The sequence below is a fragment of the Phaseolus vulgaris genome, chromosome 2, assembly GCF_000499845.2.
Source record: "Phaseolus vulgaris cultivar G19833 chromosome 2, P. vulgaris v2.0, whole genome shotgun sequence".
Lineage (NCBI taxonomy): Eukaryota > Viridiplantae > Streptophyta > Magnoliopsida > Fabales > Fabaceae > Phaseolus > Phaseolus vulgaris.
This window is the reverse complement of record NC_023758.2, coordinates 8,660,336-8,680,918: the sequence shown is the minus strand read 5'-3', so window position 1 is coordinate 8,680,918 and position 20,583 is coordinate 8,660,336.

Below are 20,583 nucleotides of genomic sequence, written 5' to 3'. Positions count from 1 at the left end.
TCAGCATAAATCGGGGAACAAACACATTTCTGGCCCACAACATTTTCCAGTGGTGCTGTTTTTTTTATTTGGTCATCTAATCTAGTGCTTTTCTTTAGGAATTCTTTTGTGTGCCAACCTTTAATTGAGTACCTTTATTTGTTTGCTTTAATAACTTGACTCTCTTTCTAGTTGTCATAATCTAATTCCTTTTGGTGGTACTGTTTTATTCAATTAAATTTGTTTCTTGCTTTTGTTCTTTGACCTCTAATTTGGGTGCTGGAATTTATTCTTCTTTGGTGCTTATGTGAATGGGAACTTGATTTGGTTAAGGTTTAGCCCTTTGCTAGGTGCTGGAAATTGGAGAATTAAAGACCATCATTCTAAGGAGAAGACAAGGCCAAAGCCAAAACAAACATTCTTGAAAAACACTACAAACACTTGGAAGATCAACAAGCAAAGACAACAAGGAAGTGCACTAACCAAAAAGAGGATCAACAAAGGGAGTTCTCTTATTTCCTTTGCAACTTGGTTTATTGTTAATTACCTTGTTAATTACATTTTAGACGGTGAGTGTGTCTTCAAGGGCTCAAAGTGTCCAAGAAGCCTCACCTAGGGCCGAATAGTATAGCATTCTTGATTAGTAATTGTTACTTGTTTGTAATTGCTTTTCTTTTGCTTTCATAGCTACACTTTGCATGGTTAGTTTTGTTTAAATTTGTGTTAAACTGACTAGTTTCTTTGCATAGATAGCTTACATTGTTTTCTTGCATTTATTTCTCAACTTATTTGTGTTCTAAGTGTTTCACTAAGAGAAAGTCTTGTGTGAAGATATTGGAGGTAGTTTTTGGCAAGGAAAAGGCTTGGTACTTAAGTAGTCCTTTGTGACTCACCTCCCTTACCTGGAAAACTACCTTCTTTAACTTTCCTAAACTTTCTCAAAGTAAAACACCTATATACACAAAGTTTTAGCCATGTCTTCTTCTTCTCACTCTCCAAAGTCTATTGAAAGTGAAGTAAAATCTTTGAAAACTCTTTTAAAAGAAGTATCCCAAGCGGTACAATTGATATCTTTTAGACAATTGGAGAATGAGAACAAAATCAATGAGTTGGCTAAAGCTCAAGAAGAGAAATCACAAAAAACACAAAAATAAAAAAAAACGCTTACTCATGCATATCAAAGTATTGAGTCTCTAGGGGAGGGAAGCCGTAGAATCAATGATTATTACCAACCACCCCCTAGAAGAACTAGGGAACAAGAGGTGCCAAGGGAAACTAGAGTAGACCTACCTCATTTTCATGGTAAGGAAAATGTAGAAATATATCTAGATTGGGAGATGAAGGTAGAGCAACTCTTTGCTTGCCATAGGGTAAGTGAGGAACGTAAGGTACCCTTAGCCACCCTTAGTTTCCAAGGGAACGCCATGTATTGGTGGACCTCTCTCGAAAGAGAAAGACGTCTTCATAGGGAACCTTCCATTACATATTGGAATGACCTTAGGGGAGCCCTAAGACGTCGACATATACCTTCCTACTACCATAGGGAGTTGATGGACAAGCTCCAAAGACTCCAACAAAAGAACATGAGTGTGGAAGAGTATAGGCAAAAAATGGAGCTCTACATGATGAGAGCATCCATTAGAGAAGAGGAGGAAACCACAATAGCTAGGTTCCTTAGTGGCCTATCACTTGAGATAAGAGATAGAGTAGAGCTCTTACCTTATCAAGACTTGAATGATTTGGTTCAACTTTGCATTAAAGTTGAACAACAAAACTTGCGCAAAACATCAAGTCAAAAGGTGAGCCCCTATTCTAGCTTTTATCCCAAGAAAGAATTTAGAAGGGAGGGTAGTACATCCAAGGAAAAACCAAAAGAGCCTACCAAGCCCTTCACCAAAGAAACCTCAACCCCACCCATCCGAGCTAGAGATGTTAAGTGTTTCAAGTGCTATGGTAGGGGGCATGTGCAAGCACAATGTCCAAACCAAAGGACTTTGTTTCTTAAAGGTGTAGATGAGTACACTAGTGGCGAGGATGAGCCTAGTGAGAGAGAGGAAGGGGGAGAGGATGAGAGGGTAGCTCCACTAGAGGGAGAATTGCTTATGATTAGGAGAACCCTCAACAATCACCCTAGCACATCCATTGAAACACAAAGAGAGAACATATTTCATACAAGATGCAATGTTTTAGAAAACATATGCTCTCTCATTGTGGATAGTGGATCTAGTTGTAATTGTTGTAGTGCTAGGATGGTTGAAAAGCTTAAGCTACAAGTGGTTCCTCATCCAAAACCTTACAAACTTCAATGGCTTAATGAAAATGGGGAACTACATGTAGACAAGCAAGTGGAAATCAAGTTTTCCATAGGGAACTACAAGGACAAAGTTTTATGTGATGTAGTGCCTATGGAAGCTTGTCATATTTTATTAGGGAGACCATGGCAATTTGATAAGAAAACCTTGCATGATGGTCTCACTAACGAAATTTCCTTCACCCACAAGTATAAAAAGTTTGTACTTAGTCCTTTACCACATTCTCAAGTGGTAAAAGACCAAATACAAATGAAGCAAAAGAGGGATGAGGAAAACAAAAAAAAAAAGCGCTAGAAAAAGAGAAAATCCTTAGGGATAGGAAGGCGTGGGAGAAGAGTGTTCCTTCCCACAAGGTTGGTCAACAAGAAAAACCTCTTGAAAACGTTTTTGAAAATTTGCTTCTTGTTGAACAACCAAGCCTTATCTTTTGTAAAGGAGCACTTACATGCACTGCCACAAGTAGTGAACTTATGAATGTACCTCCTCAAATCGAAAATCTTTTGAGTGAATTTGAAGATCTATTCTCACATGAGGGACCCATTGGGCTTCCTCCTCTAAGGGGAATAGAACATCAAATTGACTTTATCTCGGGGGCAAGCCTACCAAATAGGCCTGCTTATAGAACCAACCCCGAGGAAACCAAGGAGATAGAATCACAAGTTCAAGACTTGTTGGAGAAGGGATGGGTTCAAAAGAGCCTAAGCCCTTGTGTTGTACCTGTCTTGTTGGTGCCAAAAAAAGATGGAAAATGGCGCATGTGTTGTGATTGTCGAGCAATCAACAACATCACCATCAAGTATAGGCATCCAATTCCAAGGCTTGATGATATGCTTGATGAATTGCATGGGTCAACTCTATTCTCCAAAATTGACCTTAAAAGTGGATATCACCAAATTCGAATCAAGGAGGGTGATGAGTGGAAAACCGCTTTTAAGACCAAATTTGGATTATACGAGTGGTTGGTGATGCCCTTTGGGCTTACTAATGCCCCAAGTACATTCATGAGGCTAATGAATCACACCTTGAGGGATTGTATAGGTAAATATGTAGTAGTTTACTTTGATGATATTTTAGTATATAGTAAAACCTTAGAAGACCATCTAAGTCACCTTAGGGAAGTTCTTCTAGTTCTTAGGAAAAATAGTCTTTTTGCAAATAGGGATAAGTGTACCTTTTGTGTAGATAGTGTAGTCTTCTTAGGCTTCATAGTAAACAATAAGGGGGTGCATGTAGATCCCGAGAAAATCAAAGCCATCCGCGAGTGGCCAACTCCACAAAATGTAAGTGATGTAAGAAGTTTTCATGGGTTAGCTAGCTTCTATAGAAGGTTTGTGCCTAATTTTTCTAGCCTAGCATCTCCTTTGAATGAACTTGTTAAAAAAGATGTTGCATTTTGTTGGAATGAAAAGCATGAGCAAGCCTTTCAAAGGCTAAAAGCTCAACTCACCAATGCACCCATCCTATCTCTCCCAAATTTTTCCAAAACTTTTGAGATAGAGTGTGATGCATCGGGGGTAGGCATAGGTGCGGTTTTGTTGCAAGGTGGACACCCCATTGCTTATTTTAGTGAAAAACTTCATGGTGCCACCCTCAACTACCCCACCTATGACAAAGAGCTCTATGCTCTTGTGCGAGCCCTAAAGACTTGGGAACACTACCTTGTGTCCAAAGAATTTGTCATCCATAGTGATCACGAGTCTTTAAAATATTTAAAGGGCCAACACAAGCTCAACAAGAGACATGCTAAATGGATGGAATTTCTTGAACAATTTCCTTATGTAATCAAATACAAGAAAGGAAGCACCAATATAGTGGTCGATGCTCTTTCAAGACGGCATACACTCCTTTTAAAATTGGGTGCCCAAATTCTTGGATTTGACCACATAAGAGAGCTTTACCAAGAAGATCAAGAACTCTCATCCATCTATGCCCAATGTCTACATAGAGCGCAAGGAGGTTACTATGTGTCCGAGGGATATCTTTTTAAAGAAGGAAAACTTTGCATTCCCCAAGGAACACATAGAAAACTCCTTGTCAAAGAATCACATGAGGGGGGACTCATGGGCCATTTTGGAGTTGATAAGACTCTAGATCTTTTAAAAGCAAAATTTTGTTGGCCACACATGAGGAAAGATATCCAACGACATTCTTCTAGATGTATCTCATGTTTAAAAGCAAAGTCTAGAACAATGCCGCATGGACTCTACACCCCTTTGCCGATTGCAAATGCTCCTTGGGAAGACATTTGCATGGATTTCATTTTAGGACTTCCTAGGACTGCAAGGGGCCATGACTCTATCTTTGTGGTGGTGGACCGCTTTAGCAAAATGTCCCACTTTATTCCATGCCACAAAGTAGATGATGCTCAAAATATTTCTAAACTCTTCTTTAGAGAAGTGGTGAGACTCCTTGGTCTCCCTAGAAGTATAGTGTCCGATAGAGATCCCAAGTTTATAAGCCACTTTTGGAAAACTCTTTGGGGTAAACTTGGAACACGACTACAATTTTCAACTTCTTGTCATCCTCAAACGGATGGGCAAACCGAAGTAGTCAATAGATCTCTTGGAACTATGCTTAGGGCTATCATGAAGGGCAGCCACAAATCTTGGGATGAGTACCTTCCCCACATTGAATTTGCTTACAATAGAGTAGTTCACAAGACTACTAATGCTTCTCCTTTTGAGGTAGTATATGGTTTTAATCCTCTCACACCCATGGATCTAATACCCCTTCCTAATCCACAAGATTTTGTGCATAAGGAAGGAGTAATCAAAGCTGATTTTATCAAGAAAATGCATGAGAAGATTAAAATCCAAATACAAAAACAAAATGAGAAGTACACAAAATATAACAATAAAGGGAAGAAAGAAATAATTTTTGAGGAAGGAGACTTAGTTTGGCTTCACCTTCGCAAAGATAGATTTCCAACTCAAAGGAAGTCCAAACTAAGTCCCCGAGGAGATGGACCTTTCCAAGTTCTCAAGCGAGTCAACAACAATGCATATAAATTGGACCTACCTCTTGAATATGGAGTACATGACACTTTTAATGTAATTGATCTTTCTCCATTTGTAGGTACCAATGACGATGACGAGCTGGATTTGAGGACAAATCCTTTCCAAGGGGGAGGGGATGATGGAGGAGGGCCAAGCACATCTAGCCAAGGCAGCCAAAGCCCAAACCATGAAGAGCGTCTAGACCAAGGAGAGCGTCTAGCTCCAAGGAATGAGCGTCTAGGACGTGAAGAAGGGAGGCTACCCATGGAGCGTCTAGATGTGGAACTAGACCGTCTAGGTCCTCTCACAAGGTCAATGGCTAAGCATGTACAAGCACAAGTGGATGAAGCCACGGATGGAAGAGAGAAAGCCTTGTATATGTTGCATAAAGGCCCAATAGGGGTACTTAGTAGATAGGGTAGTGTAGAAAGCACATTTGAAGGAAACATTCTAGAACCTTGCTAGGTGTGACCGGTCATAGCACATGGCCTAAGCTTTGCATTTCATTTGGTTTACATTTCATTATGTATTAGCTTAAGAATCACGGCCATCTAGCTTATAAATAGGGAGGCCATCTCTTTGTATTTGCAAGTTTATTGTGAGTAAAGTTATGCTGCCCATTTGTGCTCAACTTTGCTTCTCCCTAGAATCCTAGGCTCTAAACTTCAATTCCTTCATCTTTTCCCTTGGGTTGGCCGAACCACCCAATACCCATACTTAACATGCACCTACAAGATCAACACCACTCTTAGGAGGATCTTGCACACCTTCATTCATTGCTTCCACCCCATTACTCTACATTGATTCAAGAAGAACTTCATGAACGCCATCATATTCTAACATTATTCTCACGAAACATAATAAGATATGGGTAAAACTTATGGAAATTCAAAGACTTCCGAGGTTATAGAATTTGAAAATTAAAATTTGCGTTTCGGATTGTACAATATTCCAGATTTCACAATCCAAAATACAAATTTGTATTATGGATTGTAGAATTTGGAATGGACAATTTAAAAAAATTTTAGAATATGAAGTTGCTTAAAGAAGTTATGAGGGTGTAGAAAGAAATTTATAGATTTTTAAGTTATGTGGGTTATAAGGGTCACGTTTTTTGTTAGCGGGCGTGGCCTGCATTATCCGTCATGCTTTACCATCCCTAACCGCATATAAGTTTATGACTATAATAATACTATCATCTATTTGGTATTAGATGGTCTAGCATTCCATTAGACGGTCTATGTGCTAAAATGACAACTATTAAATTTAATACCATTATGAAGAAATCCATTTTAAATTTGGTTATCAGGACTCAAACCCAAGTCCTTCCAATAACCAGGGAAGCATTAACCACTAGACCAAACAAGTTCTTTGATTATATTATCATTTTTATTATACTTATTATTATTAATATAATTTATACATATTAATATGATTATTATTAATAATAATAAAATAAATTATATTTATATTATTAATATTATTCATATTATAATTAATATTATTATTAATATTAATATTATTATTAATATTAATATTATTATTAATATTATTATAAATATTGATAAATATTGTTAATACTATTAATATTGTTAATACTATTAATATATTGTTAATACTATTAATATATTGTTAATAATAATAAGTATAATAAAAATCATAATAATAATAAAGAATTTGCTTGGTGTAATAGTTAAATTATTTTTAATTACTGAAGGAACATGACTTCAAATACCATTCACTGCAAATTTTATTTTATGGTGCCATATTCTCGCTCCATGATGCCAAAAGTTACAATCAGTATATAATACCTGTTTACATACAAAATTTAATTCGTATATAATTTGCGTTTTTTTTTTATTATAGTGAATATAATTTTTTTTTATAAACATAATTTTGTTTATGTATATTTTGTTTATGTATATTTATGTATAGACAAATAAAAGTCAAGATATTTATATTTAGCATTTATACATACTGTTTAAGGAACTTATAAAGTATTATGTACATATTAAAACAAAAAGACACTCTAATTTTTTTAAAAGAAGAATATATAATTAAATCATACTCGAATAGGCAATAATACTTTTAATATTATATAATACATTAAATAAAGTAACATAAAATTATATACAAAATCAAGTTTTTAAACAAACATAATAAAATAATAATAATACTAAAATTGAATAATGATAACCATAAATAAATCACATATAAGTGACTCACTCTTTTGTAACTTAACTTTCATTTGAAGAAGAAAAAGACATGTAATCACTCACCACCTATTAAATCCATCACCATCAATTGAGACAGATTAATTCCATTAGTTTTCATCTAACACTTGGATCAATCTCCATATGACATGTCACAGAATTGTTGGCACTCATATAAATCCTTTGGTAATGAAAATATATTTGAATAAAACTATAAAAGATCAAAGGTATTTTATTTAAAGAAATAGTCATTTTAAATTTGTATAAACAAGGAGATCCAAAGATAAAATGATTAAGCTTTTCATGCAACCCTTTAGTTATTCTTTATTTATTTATTTAGCACTTATAGTATTAAATTTAAATTAAATACTATATGTTGTCCACATACACAAACTGAGAAATCAGAATCAGCTTTGGTGGCTGGGGCTCAATGCATGAGAAACCAAACACCACACTTTAGAACAAAGCCTTCACAAAGTTGGTTTGCTTTGTACTCTTGAATCTTGATCATAAAAAATAAAGTTGTTTTTCTTATCTTACAAAATAAACACTTAAATAAAGGATTGGATTGCGACACACCATATATAACTTATTATACTAGATGAAGAGGTTTCACACACAAAAATATCCTAATAGGGGTTGCCTTGTGAGAGCACATAAACCAGTGGTGGAAATAAAAACATAACTTTTTCTATCTTTTTTTTTTATTATTAAGAAGGAAAAGGAGCATCCACACAGAATATCATATATATCTTGGTGTCAAATTGGAGATAGATTGTGTATATTTTATTTCATATTATTATGGATAAGATGAAACTAATTTATTATTATGTTTTAATAAATTAAATTCTGATTTAATAAAAGATTAATTAATAGTTTTTTTATGAACATCTAATTATTTTTAAGTATACTCTAAAAAAAAATTAAATTATATAGTAAGCTAACTTTTAAGCAAAAGTATATCGAAGTAAGATATGAGTATATTAACCCTTTAATCCCACATAATTATAAATACAACTATTACAATTAAATTATTTTCTATGTTCTATGAGTAAACTATTATTTGAAAAAAAAGAGGATAAATATACCATGACTGAATTTTAACTTTTTAAATTGAGATTAAATAACTTATATATAAATTTACATCTAAAGTTAAATGAACATGTAACTCAATTCATTGCTTTTATATAAGCTCAAAAAATAAATTAATTTGACTTAATTTTTAAAACAAGGAGTAAATTACCATCTTTATCTTTATTTGGACAACACATAATATTTGTAAGAATAAATTTATTTATATTAAATATAGGATTTTAATGTAAAAGAAGAAGACCGAAAAAAAAATAAAGTTTTAAATAGATTTTTAAAAAAATCATTTTTCATTTCAATTCAAAATTACATTTCCTTATGTTTTAACCTTTATTAACTCTGTCCAAAAATTTAGGTTGACTAGTCATTTAAATCGATTACACCTTTCAAGATGTAGCCGTAGATAAATCAAGATAGGTTACAGTAAGTTATCATTTTCCCTATTGTTAAGTCTATCTCTTTTTCTTTCGTTGTTTGAGTCTAAGAAATGGGCAATGTAGTTTGAATAAATGGACTTACTATGTTATAATATTTAGGTAAAATAACTTTTAAACAATTATTATTTATGTATTTTTTAAGTTTTATTTCCTGCTATGTAAATTATTTGTCTTTGTTATGAATTGATCAGGTAAAAGTTATTTTCAAATGTTCAGTTATTTCTAACGTCTCTTTATGCCATGTTAGACGAAGTTTTCACAGTAGAATCTTTTTTGACCATGACCATTAGATAAAGTTTTGTAGATTTTTTTAGATGAAGGTTTTATGTTCTTCTGTTTCTTGTCTTATACAATTGAAGATTCAATTCTTTGACTTGTAAGATGAAATATTTCAAAACAAAACTTTCTTTTGTCTATCATTACTTGTCAAGCGTTAAAATTATTTAAACCATCTAAATATAATGTTGATCATATTAAAATAATATATTATATTTTTGGAATGCTAAAGAGAATCTTAACATCACATTCATCTTAACTAAACAACTTGAAAAAAAATTAACTTAAATTAACTTCTTTTAACCGAGGTAACTTGCAATGCAAGAAATTTACCTCTACAATTCAAAGGTCTCCAAGAAAGTTTATATAACTTCCAAAACTTCAACATGTAGTCAACATCTCTCCTTTGATAGGCTACCCATTTCCTATCATGACACAAAGAGACGTTAGAAATAACTGAACATGAGAAAATAACTCTCGTGTGATCAATTCATAACAAGGACAAATAATTTGTATTGCAAGAGATAAAACTTACAAAAAAAATGCATAAATAATAATTGTTTGAATCAAGTTATTTTACTTAAATATTATAACATAGTAAGACTATTTAGAGTCTTAACTAATCATTTGACAAGAATTTATATTTAATATTATAAGACAAATCGAATAATGATTAGAAGGAATAATTAGAGTTTTTCTTATGAGGTTACTTATTTGAATAAGAACAAAAAGATCCTAAATTATTAACCATTGAAAACCTTCCACGTGTAATTTATTGAATCATATTTTACCAATTACGTGGGAGATTTATCTATTATGAACTAACCATTAAAAAAAAGAATCCAATTCAAAGCAAAATGAAGAACTAGAATTCAAATTGAGAGAAGTGAAATCATAATAAACTTTGCTATAAATAAGAATAATACCATAACATGGATACCATCAAAAGAAAGAAAAAGACATATCAACACATCGATCTTCAAAAGTATTTAGGTAAGGGAATGAGACAATTTTGTATATGTATAATATTCTACTTGTATTCTTCTCGTCAAGTGAGATGTCTCTAACCTTATTATTCTATTTGATTGATATTTATTTGACTTAAAATGGATATTCTCTATTTATTTTACGTGTGACTTTACACTATTTTAAAAAAGTGGAAATTTAAATTATATATAAAAGGAGGTTTTACCTTGGAGATTTCAATAAGTAGTATTTGAATCAAATTAGATCGTCATTTAAATTAAAATTCATTTATCTTAAAGAATCAATACATGAATTATTTAAATTGATGAATTATTTAAATTGATGCATGTGAATAAAATAGTGCATTGGATTATATATTCATATATGTAAATCATGTGTGCGATACAAATTATTATATGATGATTACTCTTGCTTCCTTATTTTCTTTCTGGGTATATTATTTTGTCTTTATAAAATGTAGAGAAATTTTAAATACATGGCATCTCCATTTGTGGGAAATTCTCTGTCATGGTAAATACTACAATTCTAGGATTGGAGTGGAATGTGAACGCATAGAATAATACAAACATTCAAAGGATAATGATATTTTTTGTTAAGATTATCGGATGAAACCATGATCGATAACTGTTGTTTGTATTGTGCCAATAACTAAGACGCATGTTAATCCATTCTACACCATATCAATGGATCAAATCTCATAAATATAATATGAACAAGAGGTTGAAATTTTATATATATATATATATATATATATATATATTTATGTGTATCTTTTTTTAAAATATGCAAAAATAAATATATATTTTGTTATATAAATCTCTCTAAATGAATTTGTTCTTGCCGGCTGACCTAGGTCGAGCACTGGTGGTGGATGCTACCTTACTCTATCTTTGCCACAATTATGACTTCGAAGCTCTTGAAATTCTCCAACGGAGGGTGTTCCACCTATAGATTACACTTCGATGATTAAGTCAATGATAACACTTATTTAATAGTATGCCGTGTATATAGCATAGGATCAACTTACCTGGTGGCTAGGGTCTCAAGGCCCTTTTATAACAATCGTCAAGAATTGATAACTGCATAATTAATCTGTTAATATTTTTCCTCGTATTTTTGGGTTATATCTTCACAGAGTATCGTCTCTGACTATTTTTTGTTTGTTTCAAATAACTAACTGAATCAGTTATAATACACATTTACTGTTTGAGTTGTGTTAATTTTACCAAAGATGAATGTTCGTTTGGAGATATTGGGTCTTTTCGTTCTTGAGCCAATTTCGGAAGTTATTATGTACTCAACGTGTACCGTTCTGGCTAATGAGCCAAAGACTCAAGTATTCAGACTATGGATCAAGTGTATCATGATCGGACCAAGGGTCAAGCATATCGAATGGTCGGGCCATGGGACAAGTATGCCGAACAGTACAAAACTATTTGTGAATTTCAATTATTGTTAAAAGGTAGAATCAAGATAGATATGATGCATTATAAAACATTAAGGTAACCATTTGAAGCATAAACTAGTTTTCTATTGTCTAATGAATGAACTTCATATACTTACAAATCTAAATTAATAGTTTTGTCTCATGAAATTATAATTTTTGATATATTTTGAGAAATGAAAAAAAAGTACTTGCCTAACGCTTACCAGATATGAACTCGTGTAAAAGAGTTTCATATTCTCTGAATTCTTCCAATCTTTTTTTTATTAACCAAGCGTAGTTTGTACAAGAAGGAAAATTTTACTTATAAGTGGAGATATTTGGCTACCATGTTACAAAAATGGGTAAGAAACAACGTAAACACAAGACTAATGGTTAATATAAACACAACATTGTTCTTAAAGGAACGAACTTCCCTTACTTAGTTGTCTTGTCATCGGTCTTCGGTCTTTCGTCTTGTCATCCTTTTAGTCTTCTCGATAGGGGTACCTACGATGACACTCCAACACTCAAGTTAGTTTTAAGGGTTAGAGTGTTAGATATTCAAGATAGGAATTTCATTACCTTCCTTCTAAGAGAGGATTGCCTATTTATAGTTACAATTTTGGGTCTTGGGGTGTAGGACTAGCGGAATTGGACCAATGAAGCTTAATTGTCCATTGATCATGATTTTCGTGTAATGACTGTTTAATGATGTATATGTATGTGGGTTTTCGACCTCCCAGTAATACAATATATTAAATTAAAGTATTTATGAATAATTTAAATATTTTTTATTTTCTAAAAATAATAAAAGACCGATTATTTAATTTTAAAAAAATAATTAAAATAAAATAAAGATTAGTTTATCATTCGCACAAGAAGATAAGTAGATTTCATAGAAATAAAATGAATTGGATTAAAATAAATAAAAAATAAATAAGTGAAGTTAGTGAGGGAGGGTAAAAGAAAAAAAAGTGAGAGAAAGAGAGGAAAAGCGAGAGAGAAAAAAATATAATAATAATATTTAAACATTTTGGTCCAATTTCAATGTTTTCTTAGTATTTACACACTCTTGATGTAATATGAGTGTTTCCTATGTATCAAGGTAAGGAGACGAGCTATTTATTATTTTTATACTATTTTAATTGTTTAATCCAGCGATTGGTTTGTCTGAGGTCAACCAGCGAGAACATTTGGTGCCCACCGTGGGGCCTGATAAAATATGATCCCATCCATGTTTACCACTGAGCCTTCCGACGTGATGAGAAACATGAGGCAAGGTCTGCTGGGATCCGAAGGAAGCGATGCCCCCGCCTTACAGCAACTCATGGAGGTCATGAGGGCCCTCTAAGAGGCGAACGAAGAGTAATGACGAGAGAAAGAGCGAAGCCAAGGTCGAGCAGAAGCCCGAGCTGAGCAAGAGCTCCTTCAAGATCGTTTGATGGCAGAAATCGAGGCCTCTCAGATAGCAATGGAGGAACACGCGCAAACCAATGAGGAGTTGCACAAAACCAATGAGGAATTATGGAAGAGCCTGCACCAACATGGTCGACGTTCCACCAGGGAACGGTCTCTGAATTTTTCATCAAAAGATGACCCCAAGCCATTCTCGCAGGAAATCATGGATGAGCTCGTGTCACCTCATTATATCACACCTAAAATCGCCTTTTTCTCGGGAGTAGGAGACCCTGACAATCATCTCACGAAATTCATGGCTCAAATGATCATCTCAGGAGGATCGGATGCCATTTCATGTAAGATGCTCATGGGTACTTTTACAAGTACAGTGGTTTAGTGGAATTTTGGATGGTCACATCACTTCTTTCCCCCAGTTCTTTAAGATGTTTAGAGAACATTTCTCGACCAACAAGGTCAAATCGCCAAGGTTGTACAAACTTTTCTACGTCAGACAAAGGAAGGGAGAGGCACTAAAAGATTATCTAAATAGGTTTTGTGCGGTTGTAGTAAGGCTTCAAACACACGATGAAGATATGATGGTGGCCGCCTTTGTACAAGGGATGGCAGCAGGATCGTTCAGCGATTCGTTAATCAAGAATCCAGCGGAGATATTCTCCGAGGTACGTGAACAAGTTGTTGCTCACATCAAGGCAGAAGAGGCCGTACTCAGAAAGAATGGCAGCTCGCGCTCAAAGCAACCTAGGCCCAAGGAGAGCAACCGAGATCAGTCCCTAAGGGTCAATGAAACCTCCGCTGAGAAGAGAACAGACTCGAGGTACGTCCCATATGTAGCCAAGAGAGATGAGCCCAAGACGAAGGCTAGGGAAGGGTCAACAACCATACCCAAATTCGAGTATGCTATAAAGATCTCTTAAGCATGCTAGGGGTAACGAATAAACTAATGTTTCCCCATATGACAAATCGATTCTTGGGATCGCAAAGAGATGCTTGGTGCGAATTCCACTGAGCATTTGGGCACAACATCGAACAATGCATAACCTTAGGTTTCCAACTGGCTAGCCTGGTCAAAGAGGGATTCTTGAAGGAGTATCTCGAAGCTAACCAAGAAGAACCAAAGGGAGAGGCTGCTATAAAGGACCAAAAACATGAGACATCGGTCCACGGGAATTTGAACACCATTGCGGGAGGATTTTTTGAAGGAGAAAGCTCGGCCTCCATACTTAAACGATACGCGGGAGTAGTGATTCGCCTGGATACAAGGATACCTGATCATCCCCCGAAGCCCACTCTCTACTTTGTGGGTTCTGACTTGGAAGACGTGTTTCCTCATGAGATGATCTAGTGGTGATATTCGTTGTTACTATAGGACAAAAGGTGCACAGAGTTTTGGTCAACCAGGGAAGCTCGATCGATGTGATGTTCTGGGGAACATTCACCTACTTGCAGTTATCCCCTGATTAGTTGAGGCCATACGATGGTTGTTTGGTCGGTTTCTCGGGAGATCAGGTAGAAGTACGAGGATACGTTGAGCTGAGAACGACCTTCTCCAATGAAAGTGCGGCCAGGACGATTACCATCAGGTACATTGTTGTTAACGTGTCTTCTGCTTACAACTTACTTTTAGGGCGACCTTCCTTGAATAGGTTTGGTGTGGTAGCCTCAACTGCCCATATGAAGATGAAGTTGCCTTTTCTTGAAGGAGGGGTGATCACCATAAAGGTCAATCAAAAGATGGAATGAAAATGTTATGAGAGTAGTTTGAAGAATTAAAAGGGAACTTACGAAATTGTCATTCAAGCAAGAGAGCTAGGATGGATTGTGGAGGTAGATGTGCAAGGAGTTAGAAGATAAGATAGCCGATGTGATATCGGAAAACGTGAATGTTTTTGCATGGTCATCGATAGACATGCTCGGGATAGACCCATATTTTCTATGCCATCTGCTTACCACGGATGAAAAGGTCAAACCCGTGGTTCAGAGGCGAAGAAAATTCAATAAAGACAAACGCCTCATCATCCGAGAGAAAACTTAGAAGCTCTTTCATGCTGGCCACATAAGGGAGATTCAATACCCTGATTCGTTGACAAATATTGTGTTGGTAAAGAAGGCCAACGGAAAGTGAAGGATGTGTGTTGACTTCACTGATTTGTTCAAGGCTTGTCCCAAGGATATTCTTACCCACTCCCGAGCATAGACTCCTTGGTTGACAACACTTCATGTTATCGGTTATTAAGTTTCCTAGACGCACTCTCAGGGTATAATAAGATTTGTATGCACCCAAAGGACGAGAGTAAGACAACCTTTATGGATGAGGTCGTTAGTTACTGCTACAAGGTTATGTCCTTTAGCCTGAAATTTTTTGGCACAACTTATCAAAGGCTGATGGATCGGATCCTTTCCCCCAATGCTCGGGCGAAACGTTCAAGTATATGTAGACGACATGGTCGTCACGTCGGAAAGGAAAGATCAACATATTGCCAAATTGGAAGAACTATTTGCAACAATAGCGAAGTACAATGTAAAGCTTAATCTAGATAAATGTGTGTTAGGGGTGGAAACAGGAAAGTTTTTTAGCTTCCTGTTGATTGAAAGGGGCATAAAGGCAAACCCCGACAAATGCGCGACAATCATAGGGATGAGAAGCCCGACCAATGTGAAGGAAGTACACTAGCTATCTGGGTGCATGGCCACCCTCTCTCGTTTCTTGTCGGCCAGTGGAGATAAGGTGATACAAACCAAAGCAACCAGCAGATGACTAAGTACACATCAAGCACTTCACAAAAAGGTCAGTCATCTCACTATACAAAGTTGGACCCCACCAAACCACGAGAAAGCATCAACAAAAAAGAAGAAGCTATAAACTAGAATATCAGAAGTTATTCCTTCTAGTATTTTCCATAAGAGAAAAGTTATGTAAATAAATTGGACTCACTTCGGGGGTCCAAAATAGCAAGATAGGCTAGAATAGGTGCCTATAGCATAATAGAGGGTGTAGTTATCATTTTAGTTTATGCCTAACCCTTTAGGAAGGAAATTTGACCTAGTTTCTAGAAAGACAAGTCTAGGGTGCGGTTTTGACTTAGTCAAACCCTAAAGGCAACCCCTCACACGTTTACTACCCTACCTTTGCCCTTTTTGCCCACCAAGACACCCATTCCTAAAAATAGGGCGCCTTACTCCTTGTATTTACATGTTGAATTTTATAAAAGGAAAACTCTGCACAAATTGTATGAGGCTTCTTAGCTCTAAGCATTAATCTTGAGTGAGTTGAGAGCTCTCAAGTGGCGACCCTCTACACTCATCTTGGAGGAAACCATACTCCAAGTGGCATGTCCCTTCTCAATTCACACCATAAGCTTTCTTCCCTTTATCCATTCTTCCATTTTCCATTACACTTTTATCTTTGTGTTGGTATTCTTGTTTTGTTTCATTTCCTTTTCGGTTTCCTTCCATATCTTGTGTTTCCTTTCATGTCTTTTACATTCCACACCATACATCATGTTCACCTTATTATGTGATTTTCCTTTTTGCCTTTGAAAGTGAACTTTCACACTTACTTAACCACTTGGTTAAGTTCGTGTTCAATAGGGATCTTCCCTAGGTCTCACCATATACTTGTTAAAAATATCAATCATAAGTAAAGTGTCACCTCTAAAATGGAAAAATCTAAAATCAACTCACATCATAAGGGGTACCCCTACTTTCAATGTTTTAAGATGAAAAATCATTTCCTGTGGACTAGTGAATGCGAAGAATTTTTCGCCAAGTTGAAGGAATACTTGGCAAGTCCCCCTGTTCTTGGTAAGCCAATCCCGGGAATCCCTATTCATCTTTAGTTTGCGATTACAGATCGGGGAATCAGCTCAGTCATTCTGCAAGATCATGATAGAGTCCAAAAGCCAGTCTACTTTGTGAGTAAGGTACTGCATGGACTAGAAACTCGATATCAAGCTATTGAAAAGGCCGGCTTAGCTGTGGTGTTCACAGCTTGGCGACTTCGCCCTTATTTCCAAAGCTTTACTATGATCGTGATGGTTGATCTACCAATTCGCAAGGTCCTCCAGAAGCCCGATATACCAAGGCGAATGGTGCATTGGGTGGTGGAGTTATCTGAGTTCGACATACGGTATGAACCACGGGGGCTGATTAAGGGTCATGTATACACCGACTTCATGGTAGAACTTGTTGAACCAAGTGGTGTTCAAGCTTTGAAGAATCCAAAATCCTTTGAAGGATGTTGAAAGGTTGTGCTTGCTGTTGCTGAGTTGTCTTAGATAGGATCTGGGGTAGTTTGAGTTTTGTAATTCACCCTTGATCGAATCCAAAGCATAGGCATTCTCAATCTTTTTAAAAGAAAAGTGTTTTTCAAACTAAGTGAAAAACAACCAATTGTTTTGTCAAAACAACCGATTGTTTTATACTCAGGTGCTTTTAGAAAAGATTGAAAACGGTATTTCAAATGATTGAGCTGTTAAAACCAAAACAACCGATTGATTCGAGAAAAAAACCGATTGTTTGTTTTGGTACCATAACAGAAAAATGGTTTTTGTTTTGACTGAGCTTTAAATGTTTTTAACTGATTACGCTCCAGTCTTTAATGCTTTCACCAATCTTTTAAATGCAATGAATAAGTTTGTTAAGATTTGATAACAAACAATATCTTTGAATACATTCAGAAAAACATATTTGAGTAAAAAACAATTAACACAAGTTTTTAAAAAGAGTTGAGATTGCTTAGAGATTGAGATTGATCAAAGTGTGTGAGATAGAATTTCTGCTTGTATTGATTTCAGATTTGCTTCTTTAACAAGTGTAATCCTTGTATTTGTTGAACAAGAATCTTTGTGTGTTTGCTGAGAAGTGTTGTGTGTTCTTAAGGAGATCAAGATCAGCATTCTTAGTGTTGGTGTGTTGGCCAAGAGAAGTGTGTGTCTTAAGGGGATCAAGGTGACTTTCTTGGTTGTGTTGTAAGTGATCTAGGTTTGATTGCTTAGTGGTGTTCCTCAGTGGTTTCTGAGAAGACTAGATGTAGCTCTGGGTTTAGAGTGAACCAGTATAAATCTCTGTGTGCATTTTTCTCTGTCCCTTAACTCTTTAAATTCAGTTTTGATATTTGTAAACTGGTATAAACAACCAATTGTTTCTGCGAAACAACCGATTGTTTTGTTGGTGCTGTGCTTTTAGCTTTGTGTTTTGAAAAACTGATTTCTTTATCAAGATATTCTCGAAGTAATTTCATTCTAGGCTTAAAAGGTTTCGAAATCCCTCTTTAAACCATTCATCCCCCTCTAGTTTAAAGCCATACATTCTAACAATTGGCATCAAAAGCTTGGTTCTTGAAAGTTATTCAAGTTGATCCAAAAAAATAAAAATAAAATAAAATAAAAAATTTTATGGCTGGAAAACAATCTTTGGAGGAAGGTGCTTCAATCTACAAACCACCTTTATTCTGTGGATTGAATTACAAGTATTGGGAAGCCAGAATGAAAATCTTTGTGGAATCTATTGATCAAGGAATTTGGGATTCAATTGAGAATGGTCCTTACATTCCAAAGTTTAAAAAGAATGGTTCTTTCATTACAAAACCTTTATCTCAATGGACCAATGATGAATGTAAAATGGCCAAGCTTGATTGTACTGCTCAAAACATAATAGCTTCTGCACTAGATACTAATGAGTTTTTCAGGATATCAAAATGCAAAACAGCTAAAGAGATGTGGGACGCACTCAAGGCTGCTCATGGAAACAATGAACCAAAGGAGGAAAAGTCAAAGAGTCAAGAAAGAAGGAAAAGAAGGCAAAACAAGAAAAGCCTCAACCTCTGCTTCATGGCCAAAAAGGAGGATGACTCAAGTAGTGTAAGTTCATCTAACTCCTCAAACTCTGAAAATTATGGTCAATTACTTCAAGCCTTTCAAGAAACGCATGAAGAAGCCAACTGATTGGCCCTCTTGAACAATCGATTAAAAGAAAAGAATAGCTGGCTTGAAAACAGAGTAAGATCACTGGAAGAGGAATTAGAAAATTCAAAAACAGATTTTGAAAACCTTGAAATCATTTACAGAAACTCCTCTTGTAAGTGTAATACTCTTGTTTGTGAAAATTGCGAAAATCTTGAAAATAAGGTTCACTATCTTGTTAACACTGTGGATAAGCTTTCTAAAGGTCAATCCAACTTTGAGAGTGTCTTAGCATCTCAAAACTGTGTTTTTGGAAAAGCTGGATTGGGTTTTAATCCACAAAACAAACAAGATAAATTTTCAAAATCATTTTCGAAAATGCCAGAAAAACAACCGATTGGACCATCGAAACAACCGATTGTTACATGCTTCTATTGCATGAAAAGAGGTCATTCCGTGAGGTTCTGTAAAATCAGAAAATCTGTTGTTCCTAGAGGCTTTATGAAGTGGATTCCTAAGTGCAATAAAGATTCAATTGATGAATATAAACAAAATGGACCCACATTCATAAGGGGACCAAATCTTTGTACTTGAAAATCTTTTTTGTAGGAAATCTAGGAGGAGAGCAAGCAACAATGGTACTTGGGCAGTGGATGCTCCAAGCACATGACAGGGGACAAATCAAAGTTCTTGAGCATCTCCTTTAAGCAAGAAGGGCATGTCACCTATGGGGACAACAATAAAGGAAGGATTCTTGGGAGAGGATCCATAGGAGACAAAGACATCTTGGTCATCCAAGATGTGCTCTATGTGGAAGGTCTAAAGCACAATTTGCTGAGCATTAGCCAACTATGTGACAAGGGATATCAAGTGATGTTCAAGTCAAACACATGTGAAATCTATCTACCCAACACAAAAGAGGTAATGTTGGTAGGTAAGAGAGTAAATAATGTGTATCTTCTAGATATCTCTTCACCATGTTCAATTGGATGTCTTCTATCCAAGCAAGATGAATCTTGGCTTTGGCATAGAAGAATTGCTCATATTCACATGAATCACTTGAACAAGCTAATTTCAAGGGATCTTGTGATTGGGCTACCAAAGCTCAAGTTTGAGAGGGATCACATTTGTGAAACGTGCCAAAAAGGGAAACAAGTGAAAAGTTCTTTTAAAATAAAAAATGTTGTTTCTTCTTTAAAACCCCTTGAACTTCTTCACATGGATCTCTTTTGACCCTCAAGAACTATGAGTCTTGGTAGAAATTATTATGCTCTTGTTATTGTTGATGACTTTTCTAGGTTCACTTTGACTCTTTTCTTGGAATCAAAGAGTGATGCATTTTCTGCATTCAAGAAGCTAGCAAGAAGGTTACAAAATACTAAGAACTACTACATAGGCTCTATTAGAAGTGATCATGGAGGAGAATTCCAAAATGAGAAGTTCAGCAAGTTCTGTGAGAAAATGGGGATTCTGCACAACTTCTCAGCTCCAAGAACTCCACAGCAGAATGGTGTGGTAGAGAGGAAGAACAGGTCTCTTGAAGAGCTAG